The following is a 17,415-nucleotide window of genomic DNA, read 5'->3' as shown; positions in this document are numbered from 1 at the left end:
GTGAAAACTATAAGAAAGGCATAAGAAAGATAATGGCAAATTCTCTTCAGCTGAAGTACTAGATCAGATTACATTGCTTTGTTAAGGACTTTCATTATTTGTAAGCTCTCTTTCAATAGATGAAATAAAATTTATCTCTTTACATATAGCATAATTCTGTACTGAGTATAGAAGTACCTGAGGAATAGAAAAAGAAAACTTTTAAGATCACAGAAAAACAAGCTCAAAATAAAATCATATACTACATAGAGGTTCATTTATTAAACATACAATTTTCTTTGTATTAATGTTATTGTTTGCATTGGACATGTGGACTGAGGATCTCATCTGGAGCTAGAAGCCTGACTGCACTGTGCCTTGACCAGAAAAATGGGCTCTTATGCCCAAATTTCTTGGTATGGAGAGGAGTGAGGAAAATGAAACATATGAGTTTTCATCTTTCAGAAACGTCGTGCCAGCTGAATCAGTTTTGCCTGATTCTGTGTCTATCAAGGATATTTATATTCATGTGGTCTTACTTGCCATGGCATCAAACAGTTCTGTTTAAAGGTATTTGAAAATCTGATCCTATATCAGGTCAAATCCAGGTCTCTCAGTTATCAGGAAATTAACAATCAGCTACAATATCCAAGCCTTCAGGCAGAAAATTGGGAAATCTATTCAGACTGAAGAAGTATCTAAACCTACCTATCTCTCAAACATCCTGCTCAGTGCTCTCACCACTGTTTTGCACAAAACAAGTCAAAACACTGCTGAAAAATAGGATATTGCTTCTTTTGTTAAAGGGAACTTCACAACAGTGTTGTCATAGAATCATAGAATTGTTTGGGTTGGAAAGGACCTCAAAGATCCCCTTGTTCCACCCCCCTGCCATGAGCAGGGACACCTTCCACTAGACCAGGATGTTCAGGACCCCATCAAGCCTGGCCTTCAGCACTTCCAGTGCTGGATTTGATCCTGACTGCACACAGGACCATCTAGAACACTGAGCTCTTTCTAAACTTTCTCCAGAGATGCTGGGACAATATTACTCTAATTCCACCCTCACAGGCCCTTGTTTGGAGAACACACCAGCAGTGCCAATTGTATTGATGTCTTTTTTGGATATGATTCTGATGCATTAATGAAAATGACATTTGTGCTCGTATTACAATCCAGCTTCAAAATGAACACCCTGGGGATCATAACTTACTTTTCTTTTACTTTTTTTTCCATTCCCTGACTTTGAAGGCAATGGGTAGTCCTGGCCACAGAGATCCCAGAGAGAGAGGGGATGATGGCTTTACAGCCTCCCTGGTACACATCTTTGTTCAGAACAGATCAGTTCTGCCATTATTAGGCTTCTCATTCTCTCCCACCACCCCCATTTTTATTTTATTATTTTATTTATTTGTTTGGGGGTTTTCTCTGTTTTTGGTGTTGTTTTTTTTTTTAATTACCAATTAAATTAAATTTAATTTAATGTTGAAGACTCATTTAGCTTGGCACTACAAATAAAATATATATAAACCATTTTAATTTCCAAAGTATTTTCTGCATAAGTACAACAGACATACAGAATCCAAACATGAACAGTAAGATACAGGGACAGTGGTCTACATGCAGTACAGTGCTACACTTATGATTAAAGGGGAAAGATTTTCACATTTTATATTCACTATTTACATTGCAGGTCCCATAGAAAGGTAAAATGTTCCCAGAAATGGGAAAAATGTATATTCAGATTTTAATTCATTAGTAGAATTTTGAAAGAAGTATCTTTCCATTTGAAATTTTAGTAAAGATTAAGGAGTAAAGAAGCTGTTTTTTGGTGTCAAAGTTAGGGAAGAATTTTATTTTCTGAGACATCAAAGTTCTAACTTTTTCTTCCTTTATTATTCTTGAAGTATTTACACAACTGAAAAAGTAACTATAGCACAGATATATATATATATATATATATGTAAATTATTAAATACATCTGCTCTTTATTTTATTTATATAGCTATATTACATATATATTAGAAGTATATTGGCAAAGGGTATTTGGAACAGTCACAAGAACCTGAGCAGAAAATCTAGACTATATATATATACACACACACACACACACACACACACACACACATATATATATATATACACATATACATAAATATATATACAGTCTAGATTTTCTGCTCAGGTTCTTGTGACTGTTCCAAATACCCTTTGGCCTGTGTAGCTAGCTGACCAAGCCCATTAAAGGGCACCCTTTAATTTCATCTGTGTCAGACTCCTCTTTTCCAGCCCTTCCTGCAGTTCCAGTTGTGTGTGGCACCGAGACACCACCGGCGCCACGGCACTTCCTCAGCAGCCAGGGGCTGGCAGAAGGAAGGGATTGCACTGGTTGGGGTGCCTCAGGGAGCCTCAGAGCTTGGCTCTAGAGCTCTGCAGCTTTTCTCTATTGCTTACAGGTGGATAAATATTTCTGAGAAATACCTTTTTAGCACAGTAAAGTACTCAGTGAGTAGGGAGGGGTAAAAAAGTGTCATAGTCATTGACTGTATAATAAAATTGACTCTGCATCAAAGATATTTAGTTCATATTTCACATTCTATTTTCTGTTTTTACTTTTCCTGCTTCCCTTGTTGCCTGGTAGTAAGTACCAGAAGAAAAAAATGCTCTTGGGATTAGGCACATTTTATATATCTACCTGCCTTTAAAAATCATAATTTGTCATAATAAAAGGCTTCATACAGTTAATATGTACATTTCAAAATAGGGGCACTTTTCATTTTTATTAGTCAAAAATAATTAGTTTCAAAGCTTAGACCTCTGTGAAAATCCTCTGTTGGTTACACTACCTCTATTTCCATGAAATAGTTTTATTGCTAAGACAGAGTTTTCATTGTCTGGGCAGAGGTGACTGTGTAAAACACTGCTGTGACACAGCCCAGTGCTCTGGACAGTTTGGATGTGAACAAAGTAAATACAAGCAAGCAGCCTTTTTTCCACAAATTAGCTTAGATTCCTAACAAAACCAATTTTTAGGGACTAGAGCAATCTTGATCAACCTTCTTGGCCGTATAAACTGCACACCAAAAATCTTCATCTGGCAGTCAGCCGGGCAAATGCAACACGTGCAAATGCTCTGAGAGGAAAGGCTGGGAATGTCTCACTGGCAGGAGAAGAGACATGCTTTTCATTAATGGCCAGTCTCCGTTGGGAAACAGAATGGAATTGGGCCTGAAACTTCCAGGACAAACCACTGTTGTTGCCAGGAGCTCCAAACATCCCTGCAGGAGGTCTTGTTTTACCCATCATTTCACGCCAAAGCAGCTCCATTTCCACAGGGAATATCTGCATTCACACAGTTTTCCAGCCACCTTCAACTTGAGTTTAGAACTGAAGGACATTTTCCTTGAAGAGCAGTTGCAAAGAAAAAGAAATATTTGCGCATTCTCATCATTCTGGATTGCGTTCCTAAGAGACCTTTCAAAACAGTCTTGCAATTATCCTTCAGTTAACTGGTCAAATCTCTCTATCAGCAGCAGTGAAAGAAACTCCCAGCATTACATATTATTGCTGTGCTCATTCTCACCAGCTGAAGGCTCAAATTCCTTCCTGTGACCATCACGTACGACCAGACACCCAGCTTGCATCTGATCCTTTTGCAAATATTAGGGGCTGTGCTTGGAAAAAGTTCCCTTTTTTTTTTGTGGAAAGTTTCCAGAGGGTTATGCTGAAAACTTGATTCACTTTAAAGAGAAGCTACAAAACATAGTTCCAACACAACTTCCTTTAAGTAAAAAGACATCAGGCTGCGTTACTCAGTTAGGTAGAACAATCTGTAACAATGCCATTATTAAAGTTTCATAAAAATGTGTTCCTTTAAACACAGGCTTATATCTGACTTCTCCAGAGCAATTACAGCAACTATAAGGTGACTCCTGTGGTAAAAAGTGACATGCACAATGCAGTGAGGCTTTTGAATTTTTAAATTAGTAAGAGCAGCCACTGAGAATATACTTCAGATTTCACCATCAAGGCAAAAGGAGGCTGAAAACAACTTACAGTCTAATTCAAGTTTCATTTGGAGGTTTGAATTTTGCATTGCTTCCTGGGCCTTAGCCCACTGCTGCAAAGAAGTTGCCTCAGGCTCCAGATAATGCAATTGTTCCCAGGCTGTGTCATTTTCCTCAGCTTTCTTTAAGTCACTGAGGAAAAAGTTAGCCCTGGTAAAATTTAATCCTTCATTAAACAGTAATCTAATTTAAGTTGCTTTTTAAGAAGTTAGTTAAATATCAAGAAGGAAAAACAGTATGTAAACTAACTTCTAAATTAATTTACTGCATATATTTTCTGTGCTTTGCTAAAGTGAAAGCTGAACTCATATGACAATGGGACTAAAACTGTTTAAGAATGAAGATGGAAAACAGAAACAAATTTCACTTCCGTGATATCATACAAAAAAAGAGTGAAATATTTGTTCAACAAATTCAACAATTCAACAGCACAGCAACAGATGAAATTTCAGGTATGAGGTAAATGAAAAATTGAAATGAAAAGCTGTGTGAACTAAGTCCCAAGACCAATGGAAAGAAAACCTTTTACATTCAACAAGATTAACCAAATAGTAAAATAGGCAGTATTTGTCAAGTACTTTCATTAGTATAAATTATTCACTCAGCAGTATTTTTTCAAAGAATTTTGAAAACAAATAGAGCAGCTTCGAAAAGGTATTGCCCTTGTTTGTAGAACAGTGGATATCTCCATAACTTGGGTTTGACAAGCGTATTTATAATGGCCTCTATGTTTTTATTTGCTTTTTTGGGGACTGGGGTTTGGGATACAACTATTATATCCCAAAAAACTATTGTATTCATGGAGAAAATGCAGTTGCAAACACATTATACCAAAACCTGCAATTTAGGAAAAGTAGGGTGTTTGTGCCTTAGGAGATCTAGGTTCAGTTTCTGGTCATGTGGCAATTAGCAGGGTTGGACTTGTCAAGGCACTTGTCAAGGCATTAATTTTTTTTAATTAATGATGTCAGAGATAGGTTGTTCCAGTCTCACTGGCAGCCAACATTTGGACACATGAGTTACAATTCCTATCAGGTTTAAGTGAGTTGGGTAAATCAATGCTTAAGACTAAGCAGCAGGTGGGAATCAAATAAAGTGGTTGGGCTCTGGACATGCTGTGCCTTCAGAGCATTCCTGCTCAGGAGTCCAGGGCTCAGCACCAGAGCCTTGTTTTGGGAGTTTGGGGTGTCTAAAAGAGCACATGGTATGTCTGGGTGTCACACTCTGTCACAGTGCTTTGCTGGAAACTGAAACATTCTGGGTGGATGGGTCAATTCTTCTGTCTTTTGATGGAAAACAGGCTGTTTCCTGGTGGGAATCTGCCTGAGATCCTGCTCTTGTACTTTGGCTCCCCAGCCTGCAAAGCCATCTGTAAACTAAAATAATCCAGGTCAGGAGCTGGAGTTCTCTGGAGAAGCAAAGATTTTTTGTAGCTGCTGAGTTTTTGCATTCATTACCTTGGTTGGTTACCCATTTCCCCCAGACCCCAGAAATACGTAGTCTGACTGTCTGGTCTCAGAGATCACAGGAAATGGCAGCACCTCTTTTACCCAAGGACAATGCCTGAGAAACTCTCTGTCCAGCCAGCTCTGCAGCTTACAGCCTCCCTGAGCTCACCCAGCAGCCCAGGAAAACACATTAGAATTTTCAAAACAATTTAGAGTAGGAAACTTCAAAACAAAAATATTTTATTCACAAGAAACTCTGCCCTGTAATCATCACTGAGCATAATGAGGCCTTTTAAAAGTCTTCTGTTTCTTATGGTGCAAAACAATTGAACTTCCTTAGGAAAACTCCGTCTTCCATAAATTCTAAATTATAAATAATGAGCTTTTCAAAATTTTATTTGTTTTTCTCTCTCATAATTCTATCTATAAGTATTGTATGTATTGTACTTCCTTGCTTTTCTAGTGGAGCAAATTCTCTTTCTCTCTCTCTTTTACTCCTGAATGTATTAAAAAAATTAATTAAGTGGCAGAATTTTTGAGAAAAAAAAAAAGTTCAGGAATTCTGCTTGTTCTAATTCTTTATTTTAAAATAGCTGCATTATTTCTGGAAAACTGCTGCTTAACCAGCACCTTGAGGTAAAGAGAAAAAAAAAATTGCAGCTCTGAGGAGCAATCTAGCAGGTTTCAGCTTCCAGTGAACGGGAATCAGCACAATGTATGCCTTGTGTTTTATCCATGCCTACACACCTGTACACAGCCTCCTTCTCCTCCAGAAGACACACAGCCATGGTGCAAAACAGAACCTCCTGCTTCTGCCAACATTATGACAATATTTTTTCTTCCTGATGCTCACTCAGAAGTTTTAAGGTATTGACAGTAGCGTCAAAGTGGCCAAGCATCTTATCTTTCTTATTCACCTGCAGCATTTTATCAAATAACATGATAAAATATAACATTTCATGTGCAGGATTTATACTTTGCAGGTAAATGCTTCAAGTGGTGCTTTGTTTTTGTATTTATGGTGCAGAGTTTTGTAGATATACACACAAGAGGGTCTGAATAACCACCTTATTACTGCCACAAATTTCCTTGGCAAAATTTCTAGCTCTGTTAAGGGACTTTCTTCTGAAGTATGCTAAAAATTTAGAACCATGGGTTCTCTCTCATGGAGAGACACAGTAGACAGAGGAAAACAGTTTCATGGTCAAAAGCAGATTTTTGCCAAACTCCTGTGAATATTTCCAACATCTTTCCCAGTAAACTGAGACACAGATAAGCCAGGTCACAACCCACATGCACTTGGGAGCGACTGCAACCCTTTCCACCAGCGCACAAAGGAGCAATCCTGTTTGATTGTGCAGGGATGGAAAAGTCACAGAAAGCATGACATTAAGGTTACACACACAGGCTGAAGGCACAAAACCAAGCTTTCTCTCTGATCCTCAAAATCCCTGGTTAGACATTTGAGCACTCTGTTGATATCTGGAGTTCACAGTAATAATTCCCAAGTTTCCAGAGTTTTTGTGGCAAAGGAAATAGCTAAGAAATACCATCCTTGCCATGTCAGTGTCTCAGTAAAAACTACACAGTGATAGCTGCTTAGGCTACAATACTGTGTTTTTAAGAACTTGATGTCAACTAATCTTGTTTCAGGCCACCTGGCAGTATCAGCCTGGGCTCTTTCACTCCAACCCCACTAAGGCTTCCTTTCATCAGCTGGCTTTCGAAATTGTAAATTGGCCTGAATTAATTTAAGCAGGAAGTTAATGCTGAGGGAAGAGCTACTCTTCTTTAAGTTCTTTAGAATAAGCTGTCTCTGACCACTAATAAAGCAGAGCTCTTTAGAGCTGATAAAATGAACAATTGTCACCAAAATGTCCACCCTGTTCTTCCAGCCTTCAGCCAAGACAGAGAATCAATACAAATGCAGTTCATAAGGTAATATTTTGTGGTATTTTTCAAATAAGCTAAATGTGTCCTAATGTCCATGATCTCCCATGAAAATCTTCGTATTCATAACTTCCATAAACCCAGGCCAATAGAAACACAATTCTTTTGATCAGAGAACATATAATTGGTGTAAATTATTCAATGTCATACTTGTGCTCGGTTGCCCTGTAGAGTGTACATAAGAATAATTTATTTTTTGCATCTTGCAATATCCTGGTTTTTATCACTGCATAACATGCTCAAAGAGTTTGATAGGTTTTTTTATCATAATCAGTACTCTCTGCTGGTTTTGTTTTTTGAGAGGTACTGTCCTTTCCACACTTAAATTTTTACTCAACTCCTATTCAAAATGTCATAAAGACTTGAGCTGGCAAACGGACAAATATTTTTAAATACGGAGGGCAAATAGACTGTTTCTGTACAACTAAAGAATATATGAAAAATAATTTTACTGGTGTACAATAATTTCCTGGGCTTTGTTTGCTTCTCTGATATATTTCTGGTTTTGCCAGCCTCCTGTTCATATAAATAATTTCTCAAAAATTCAGCAGAGCTGTGGATAAGGAAGGAGCACAACCAGTCCTTCCTTTGCTGTGTAAATCTGTCCTGATACAAAAGAAGTTATCAGAATGACTTCTCTTGGGAATTGTTTAAATTCCCATTCTTTTCCCAAACCTTCCATTCCCATGCAAATCATGGACATGGCTTACACTGAAGCCAGTGAGATAAGATAATCATAATTTTCAAGATAGTCCGAAGCCTGTTTTGACTTTTATTGGGGGAAAAAAAAAAAACACAGCAGATATACAAAATTTTAGAACAAATTTGTAAAGAATACGACATGAGGCAGCAGGACAAACCTCACTTTGTAATGTCCTTCCGCAGCAACTCGCTGTTCTTATTTGTTTCCTGGTAACTCAGAAAAGCACACCCAGTGGATTCCCTGGAACTCTGAGCATGAGGATCACTACTTCCTTCTTAGTGGCCAGTGTCCTGATACCTTTGGTACTGACTTGCAGTTCTCTTCTTGGATATAATACTTTTTAATATTCAGAAGAGGTCTGCTGTGGGTCACCAGGGACTCACAAAGTATGTAAGCTTTCCTGAGCAAGGCAGGCCTCCACTAAATTATTTTGAGTGTCTGTGCCAGAAAACATCTTTCTGTAGTAGATGCACTGAAGATGTGGAAAATTCACACCAGTTATTAAATATAAGATCATTAATACTGATTGCTTTGTGGACAAAAGAAATAATTTTCTGCTACTTCTCTAGAAATGTGGTTTACAGATGCAGAATTATTTAGCATATCTTAGGGTTATAGATTTCTATTAAGTTAAGGGTTATATAGGGTTATGATTTCTATTAAGCTGGGAGCTTAATTTCTGATTTCTGCTTTCTGATCCCATTTTTGTTGGTGATGTTCTGTGTGATTCTCAATTTCTTCTGACTTAGTGAAGTGGCACTGAGTTTCCCTGAGAGCATGATGGAAGCAGGGAAGGGTTGTAAAGAGTAAGGTTGTTGGATACACATACTGGGATACTCCAAATTGAACATCCTTTTGCTGTAGTAATGGTCAGCTCTAGACCTTTCAGCTGCTTTGCTGCCCTGGCTCTACAGTCCAGAAAATGCATAGACATTATGGCAATAATAATATTTAATGAGAACTAGAGAAGGACTAAACAGATCCACTCTGAACTTTTGGGATCATTCCCTGTGGCAGAGAGTGAGGACTCCAAGGGGACTGAACTGTTCTTCCTTCAGTTTTCATAGGAACTACATGTGTAGAAACCCAGAATTAAAATTCTCTATTATGCACACCTTTTGAGACACTAAAAATAACTCTGATTAAACACATAGATAGCTTTCTGTCATTTTAGTGCACTTTTAGTCCACATGTAAATTTGGATGGGTTGTTTAATTTCTCAAATTTTCCAATTAATGTTGTCCCCAAACACTCAGTTCTCACTCAGCCAACACTTCTGTCGACAGCAATGCCAGGTAGGGCTTCAGGGCAAGGACTGATAGCAAAGATCTTAGTACAAGACAAATTCATTAGACAAGCTAAATAATTTAGGCACATTTGAAAAGCAAATGAATGCAGAGGTGTTCCCTTATGATTATTGCGCACATAGATTTTTTTTTAAGAGGAAAAACATAAATTAATAAAGGCAAGAATGTTTTTAATGACAATATTAGTGGCTGCCCTGTGGCTATTAAGACATGCACTCATTGTAAACTATATTGATTTTTCCATCAGATAAAATTCTTTGGTTAAATTGTTATTTGCAGCTATAATCCAGACAGGCTGTGTTGGTCATTATCATGATAAAATGTGGTCAGAAAGTTTTTCATTGGAGCAGTGACCACATATTTTCAGAAAGATCCCTTAACAGCATCAAGGAGAGTCAGATTCTGTCTATAAGTGCAATAGTCACTGCTTTTGTGGAGGGAATGTTGCCATTGATTAATGGAATGGGTTACAGTCTCACAAATTCTATTATAACTAAGAACTACCAGCTCTTTGCATCATGCATTCTGCGAATTTACTGCCTTTGCAAATTAAATGCCTGGCCCAGTGAACATTCGCATGAAAAGTTTCACAGACTTAATCTAAAACTTTTGTATATGTACATAAAGGGCTTTCCCAACTTTTATATATGTACATAAAGGGCTTTCCCAACTACAAGAGAATAGCCTCAGCCTTGGCAGTTTGCTGCTACTTTGTTCAGGAGGAAATGGGCAGTTAAGATGCAGAAGGTTTGCTCTTCCCATCTGTGGCCCTGATTCTTACTTGAAGGAGTTATATGAATAAAGATTTATATTTAGAGGCTTACAGGACACATATGAATGACTAGAAAAAACTCTCCATAGGACAGGATAAAAATAAAGAGAAGCTGAAAAATGTGAATGCAAGAGCTTTTTCCACATTCTTCATAACCAGCCACTACAGTACAAGTTTTCATATGCTCTTTTGAGCTGGATCATTGAAATTTATAATGGTTGCTCTAAACTGACCACCCTAAAATATTTTGTAAGACATCTTTGCCTTGTACATGTCATTATTTGTTATCAACCATAAATGACTTATAGTTTATGTTTCACTCATCCTGTTTCAAGGACACAGTAATCTAAAGCTTTCTACCATTTCAATTCTCAGACCATCTGAGGTCTTCAAACCCTTTCCTTAACTGCTGAAGCAGGAAAGAACTCAAAATCCAGCACTGTGGGAAAGAATGTGGCCCTAATTGGACTTAGTGCATGGGCAATACCTTGTTTCCTGAAACAGTATTTTTCCTGTGAGTATTTCACTGCAAATCTCGTTTTGCAACACAGTGGAAGTTTGTGGTGCCCTTTGGGTGCAGAGTCCTCTGGGACCCAAGACACATCTTGCAAAGCAGTGATTTATTTTCTTGCACAGAGATGCCAAAAACTGCCTGAAATATCATTAAATGAATTACACTAAAATGAAACTTACAGCTTTTGGAAATCATTCAGTAATAGAGGTGGCACATTCTGGTCACAAAATTTCTGTTTTCATATGAGTCATGAGAGGCAGAGCAGAACTCTTCATCAGATCTTTAGAGAAGTTCAGAGATGCTGCACTTGGAAAATGGAGCTCCTTTTCTGTACATCTCTGCAATTTAAGGCTGCTTTTCTTCCATTTGGTCTTTGAAGGGCTGGGGACCTGCCAGAGAGGACTGAGCATTTCAGATTTTTTTAAGGGGCAACTCCCAGCAATTTATATCTTGAATGACTCCTAAGATTTCAAGAATACAGTCCGGTATTGCCTAGATTACAATTCCTAGCTAGGAGCAGAGCAATGGTTGGTGGCATGGCTGGGGGCCAGGGAACAGAGTGAAACAGTGACTGGTGTCTGTGCACGAGAACTTCTCTGTCACCATGTGCCAACCATCCATGCACACAACACACCCATGAAGACTAAGTGTAGTGACAAAAGAATCCTGCCATATGGCTTTAGTCCCTGCTTTCTTATTGCCTTCTTGGATCACTCAGTCATCAGAATTTAAAACATACTTAAATATTTCCCTTTGTCAGATGCCCAACTACTTCGGAAAATTTAGCTATTAAATCAAGGTTCCTTAATCCAAAATATGGGAGAATACATACTTGATGTTTTGGTAGGTAGGCATGCCAATTCTACACTAATAGAGGTCATATATGTATTGAAAAGGAAGTAGTACAGTCACTTTTGGTGCTCTTACAGACCTTGCCTACCAGGAGAATAAATGAGAATCAATGTATAAAGGAAGTCAGGAAGAGCTGCTTAAGAGTTTGCTGAACACAGATGTCTTTTTTGATAAATTCTTCATGTCAAATGCCAACAAGCTTAAAAAAGGAACAAGTGCTGTAATTGTGATATCCTGTTCAGGTTACACTACCCTCAGGGAAACTGCTACTAATGACTGAATTAATTAACAAGAAATTGTTTTATGTGTTACAGAGTTTAAACCAGCCCCCTGCCCCAGTTTCCCTGTCTGCTTATTTTTGTAACAGTGTGAACAGAGAAGCCATTTGCCAATGCTTTGTTAACCTGTTACTCTCACTAAGCGTTTCCCTGTAAAGCCGTGGAAGGCAGGGCTGTGTGCATTTCAGCTGGGAGCAATGTCTTCTTGGATCACATACTCTGCAATCATTGTGTAGAAAAGTGTAAAACAAGCCCCTTCAAAACCCATGATTGCAATTTTTGGCGTTATAACCACTCCTTTCTAAGCTTGTCTACATGATTTGTGCCATGGCGCTGTGGGAGCAGATATGAAGAGATAAATTCAGTGATGCAGCTTCCTATTTAACTTCATACTTTTAGAACACCTTGGAAATGCAGCAGCCAGTGCATTATTTATATCACAGGGGTTTTTTTGTTGTTTCTCCTCAGTATCATCTAAGTATGCCTCTTGAGAAGATGAATGTCATGAGGGCAAGTTTTTCCCGTAGTTCTTACTCCTTTGGGATTATACGATTATCCTTTCATGCTAAAATTGTTTTATCTTCACAGCTATTTATGGGGGTACGCTGCTATTACCTAAATTACAAAAATGGACTGTGCAAAAGTAGTAACTCATTTATGTGCAGGATACTTCAGTTTTGTTGGGAAGAGCTGAGTAAAATAAGCACCCTGTTTTTAACAGGATTATGTGACACATGGGGTAGATATAGATAAGATTGCAGAATGCATCTTTAGTTTTTCTTTAACAAACACAAAGACAGCTCCTTTTCAGCTCACAATTGCAGGCACATTTTGTTCTATTCTGAAAGAATGTAAGAAATATTTTCCTGATTTTTATCTGCTTTTAATTAGGCTTCTTCAACAAAGAAAGCATTTGTTACATTTTTTCTAGCAAAGCAACCAAAAAAAAAAAAAGCTCTTAATTCAGATACAGACTTGCCTTGAGTGGGAATGGTTAAATTCATATTAATTTTAGTCCTCTCTTTCTCTGATAATGCTAGGACATAGTGTGTTTATGGTTCTAAAACCTTGCAAAAAAAAAAAAAAATTTTGTTTTGCTTGTCATTTTCATAATACAGTGATATATTTTATCTTCCTCAGAGCTGTGTCGTGATACTGTGTACTGTGTACACAGAGGATGTGTGTAGAGACACACCTCTGCATCCAGCACAGCTCTGTCTCATTACCTGGCCCACATGAGAGGACAGGACCTTGGTGTTAACTCACTGCCCCATTAGCAATCCAAAGGTTGATTGGGAAATGGGAAACTCTGAAACTCTAACCACACCTTTCCCTCAGCTTCTTCCTTCTGTGCTCAGTGCATGGCGTGGACTCAGGGCCACCAGTCCCATCATCTGCTTCTGAGGCTTTGTGACATAGAAAAATATAAAAAAATTGCTACATTACCTATTATAAAATAGAAAACAGAGAGAATCTGAAAGTAAAATCTTGGCCCCCAGTGAAATCAACAGTGAATTCCATGTTGATTTCCTGCTGGCTAGAATTTCAGCCAGGGTTTATATAGTTTTATTTCTTTTGGATGCAGAAAATTGGACAGAAGTTATACTTTATATAAAGTTAAACTTTAATAAGGTGCCTCCCTGCTCCTGCCTGTCAGTGCAGGTGTTTCTGTTACCAGAAGATGAATGACACATGTTCATAAATTGCTACACAGAACAGTGGAAAACTGAGATCTAGTACCTTGAGAGAATTTAGTCTTCTCTTACTGAAATAATCCTTCTGGGAAAGGTAAAACCTAACACATAAAATTCTCTCCTCAGTCTTAAGGATGGGTTAGATTTTGCTTTCAAATCCAGGATTTTTTGGGGGGTTGGTAGACTCAAATGTTTCTGTGCCTAGATTGATGGCATCATTTACAAGGGAAAAAGTATGTTTTGATCAAGAAAGAGATATTTAACTACCTATAAAAATGTGTAAAAACATTCTTTTTGAAACTGCAATAGTTTGGCACCATTGATATTATTTGTGTACTGTTGTTTATATGTGCAGTTTAAAAATATTATTTATATGTAAATAAAATCTTTTTAAAATGCAGTATTTTTATCTGTTTGGTCTAGAATGAGAAATGTGTTGTTGCAATACAAATCTGAATTTTAAATGGCAAATTTTAATTTATTGTTAAAATATAGGTGGAATCTGAGGCACCGGATTTGTAACCAAAGGGTGCATCAACCAAACCATGCATCAGCAGAAATCATGTAAAAATTTGTGTACACACATTTAGCAAGTGCAGACAAAGGACACTGTCATCTATTTTCAGTGGTTTAAAAAATTATTGCTCTTTTGCTGGTAATTTCTGTTCTTCAGCTAAAAATTACTGTCCTTCAACCATGATTTGATATTTCAGTACAAAGTAAAATAGTTTAAACCATAAATTTGCTTTATTTGAACTGAAATATTCTACTTTTTAATAGAATAGAAATAGAAAAAATTCTACTATTTTCTAAAAGAAAACCGTGTTTTTTTCTGGTACTGATTTAATGAGGGCAGTTTAAGGCCAAGGCTAAAAAATAGACAAAATTATTGTGGAGTAATTACCCTTAGGCTTCTGCACACACTGAGATCTGGACTACAACTCACTTATTCTGGAGTGGAGCATCTATACATGCACACCAGAGAGGTTTCCTGGGACAATCTATTCCACTTGAGTTACTCCAGTTAATTACTTTATAATGATGAGTCTTGAAAGTCAGTTCTGCCTTCAGCGTTGAAACATTCACAGAACAAAGGGATGAATTTTCTTGAAACGACTTTACCAGCGCATTAAAAGAAACAGTTGTGGTTGTGAAGCATTGCTCTGTGACACTTTTGAAAACCTTCCCTGTTTTGGCTGCTGGCAGGATGCACACAGTGCCAGAGCAGCCCACAGCCAGCGCTGGGAGCAGGCTGGTTTGCAGTAGGGAAGGATTTGCTCCCATGTTTGCTGCCACAGATGTTTGTCCAAAGAAAGCTCTCATGCTGCTCACAGTGATGAACGTGCCTCGTACCATGAGCAGTGCTGACGATCTCATGGGGACTTGCTTGAGCAAAATGCACATGGAAGTTGTTTGCTGATCTGGGGCCAAAGCATGCAAATGCTAATTGAGCAGTGCCCTGCGCACAATTTATCGTCTCTGGATGCAAAGGGAAGAGTGTTCTGGTGTGTTGCTGGACCATATGCTGCTCCACTCTCTGAGGCTTCTCCTCATTGCTGGGGAGTCTCATTAAATTAATATGGGGCAGCAGGAATATCAACAAAACAGCTTGATCCAATCTGAGTACGTTCCTTTGCTCCTGCAGCTTCTGGCCGTGAGCCTCAAGAGTTAATGGAAATTGGCAAAAACGAGTATGTCCCACTACGGGCAGCTCATGGCATTAAACAATTATGCAAGAATTTTCCTTGGAAGCTATTAGGGATGATGACATTGTGCTTAATATTTGACCTTCCCAGCTTCAACTGCTCAATACCTCTTACTGTACACAGAAATTGCCAAAATCCCACCTAATGAGCTGAAAAATGACATATGACAGATCTGATGGCTAACTGCAGCTAGAAGAAAGACTTCTACAGAGCAAAAAATCCTCAGTCTTGCTCTTTTTTTCCTAGTTTTTCCAGTTATAAAGAGTGTTTAAATATGTAATTTGAAGGCACAGATAATTAAAAATTTAATTCAAAGTAAGCTGAATTCAGGCAAAGTTCTGTTGTTTTTAATGCCTTTTTGGCTCAAATCTGCAATTTGTTCACAAAGTTATTGGGTACTCATAGTATTTCAGGTTTTTTTTTCTTTCTGGGAAAGCTGTTTTGGTCTTTTTCCAAGGGGCACTGTTTCAGTTCCATTTATTCCTGGGAGATTTACACCCAGTTAACTCTTTTGACTTCAAGGAGCGGGAATGGTTCTTAAATTAAACTAAAATAAAAATATTGCTAGGGGTAAGAGAATCCTGTGTGCATCCCACTGTATGTTTTTGTCAGTGTGTCCGAATCTCAGTGTGTTTATAAATGATGCCATTGTCTCTTTTCTCTCCTGCATTATTTAAGTTTCATCTTAAAAGGCCACCACTAAAACTGCTATAATTACTCAAGGAGTGGAAAAAATTTTCAGCAGCTCCAGTCCTGTTTCAATCAGACAAAACTCATGTCCTACTTTTCCTAAGAAACAGTGAAGGTGAAGAACTGAAACTTTAAATGTTAATTGATTTTCCTATGCAGCCCCACAGCCTTATTTTGCAGAGACCTTGGGATCTCTCACTTCAAATAATGGTAATCTGAAGGAAAATGTTGGCAAAGGAATGAAATTGGTGAGTTTTATGGAGTGTTTTTATAATGTACTGCTCCTATTGTAATCAGTGATAAAATGTAGGGACTTGAACTCTGAAAACTTTGTACATCCTCTAAGGGACCTGGATAAATAGAATCAGTAAATGAATGGTATGCACTCAGCCCTGGGAAAGAGCTTTAGTTTCTCTGTTTTTCATCACTTGTGTGGCTAAACAAGTTTATTATGATTTAATCTCCCCCCACCCTCCCACCCCCAACACACACACTTTCCTTCTTTGACGTATTTTGAAAGGGATTTTGATGAATTGTCACATTTTTTTGGATCCCCACTCCCTCCCATATATTGTCACTTCTGCTGTCACTAAATGGTAAATCTTGATTAACTTCATGAGATTCTTATGAGGGAGTAAAATACTGTGCAATAATTTGGGGCAAGGGTAAGCATATGATGTTTTATCCTAAGGCATCTGAAGTCAAAGACTTGGTCAAACAGGACCACAGAGTGTGTCATCTTCAGCAGTCTAAGCATAGTATGCTCTTGAAAGGGTTTATTTCTTCCCTTTGCCATGAGGCCAACAATTTTGAAGGCACCTAATTAAATTCTTCATTAACTCATCAGAAAGAGAAGAAGAGGAAATAGCAAAGAAATCCATGATTTAGGAGATTACAGATGAGCCAGAAAGAGTTGGTCTTGAACTTGAGTTTTGAAACAGAAATATTTTCAAGTATAAAGAAGTAAAAATGCTTAGGCTTAGAAGACTGATTTTTTTTTTCTTATTTTTTTTTTTTAGTTCTATTAAACTGCCTCCAAAATGCCTTTGGATTATTACACAAGAAATAAAATATATTGAAATGATATAGTGGTTGAGCCAAAGTCAGAGATGAGATTAAATATCTTCTTGATTTTATGATCTTTTGGGGATTTTTAAAGAATGTATGTGATTGAGGCTTAAGATGCTGAACTGTCATGACATACATAGGGAGGGGCTGGGAGGGTTTCAAAGGCTGAATTTAAGCAGGCTACTTCAAGTTGCTGAAGATAAAAGATGAGAGGGGCTCAAAGTTCAAGCACTGACATCCAGCTAAAGGCAACCACATGGTATTTGTGGACTTGAAGTTGGGTAAGACATGTTTAAATCCACAAGCAAAACAATATTTAGACAAATCTTGGAAAATGCATAGATCAGTATGTATGACTAAAAATTTGAATGATTTATGGGCCAGTGC

Source organism: Parus major, chromosome 4 (assembly GCF_001522545.3).
Source record: "Parus major isolate Abel chromosome 4, Parus_major1.1, whole genome shotgun sequence".
NCBI classification, from domain to species: domain Eukaryota; kingdom Metazoa; phylum Chordata; class Aves; order Passeriformes; family Paridae; genus Parus; species Parus major.
The sequence above is the reverse complement of the archived record's forward strand: the minus strand, read 5'-3'. Positions refer to the sequence as shown.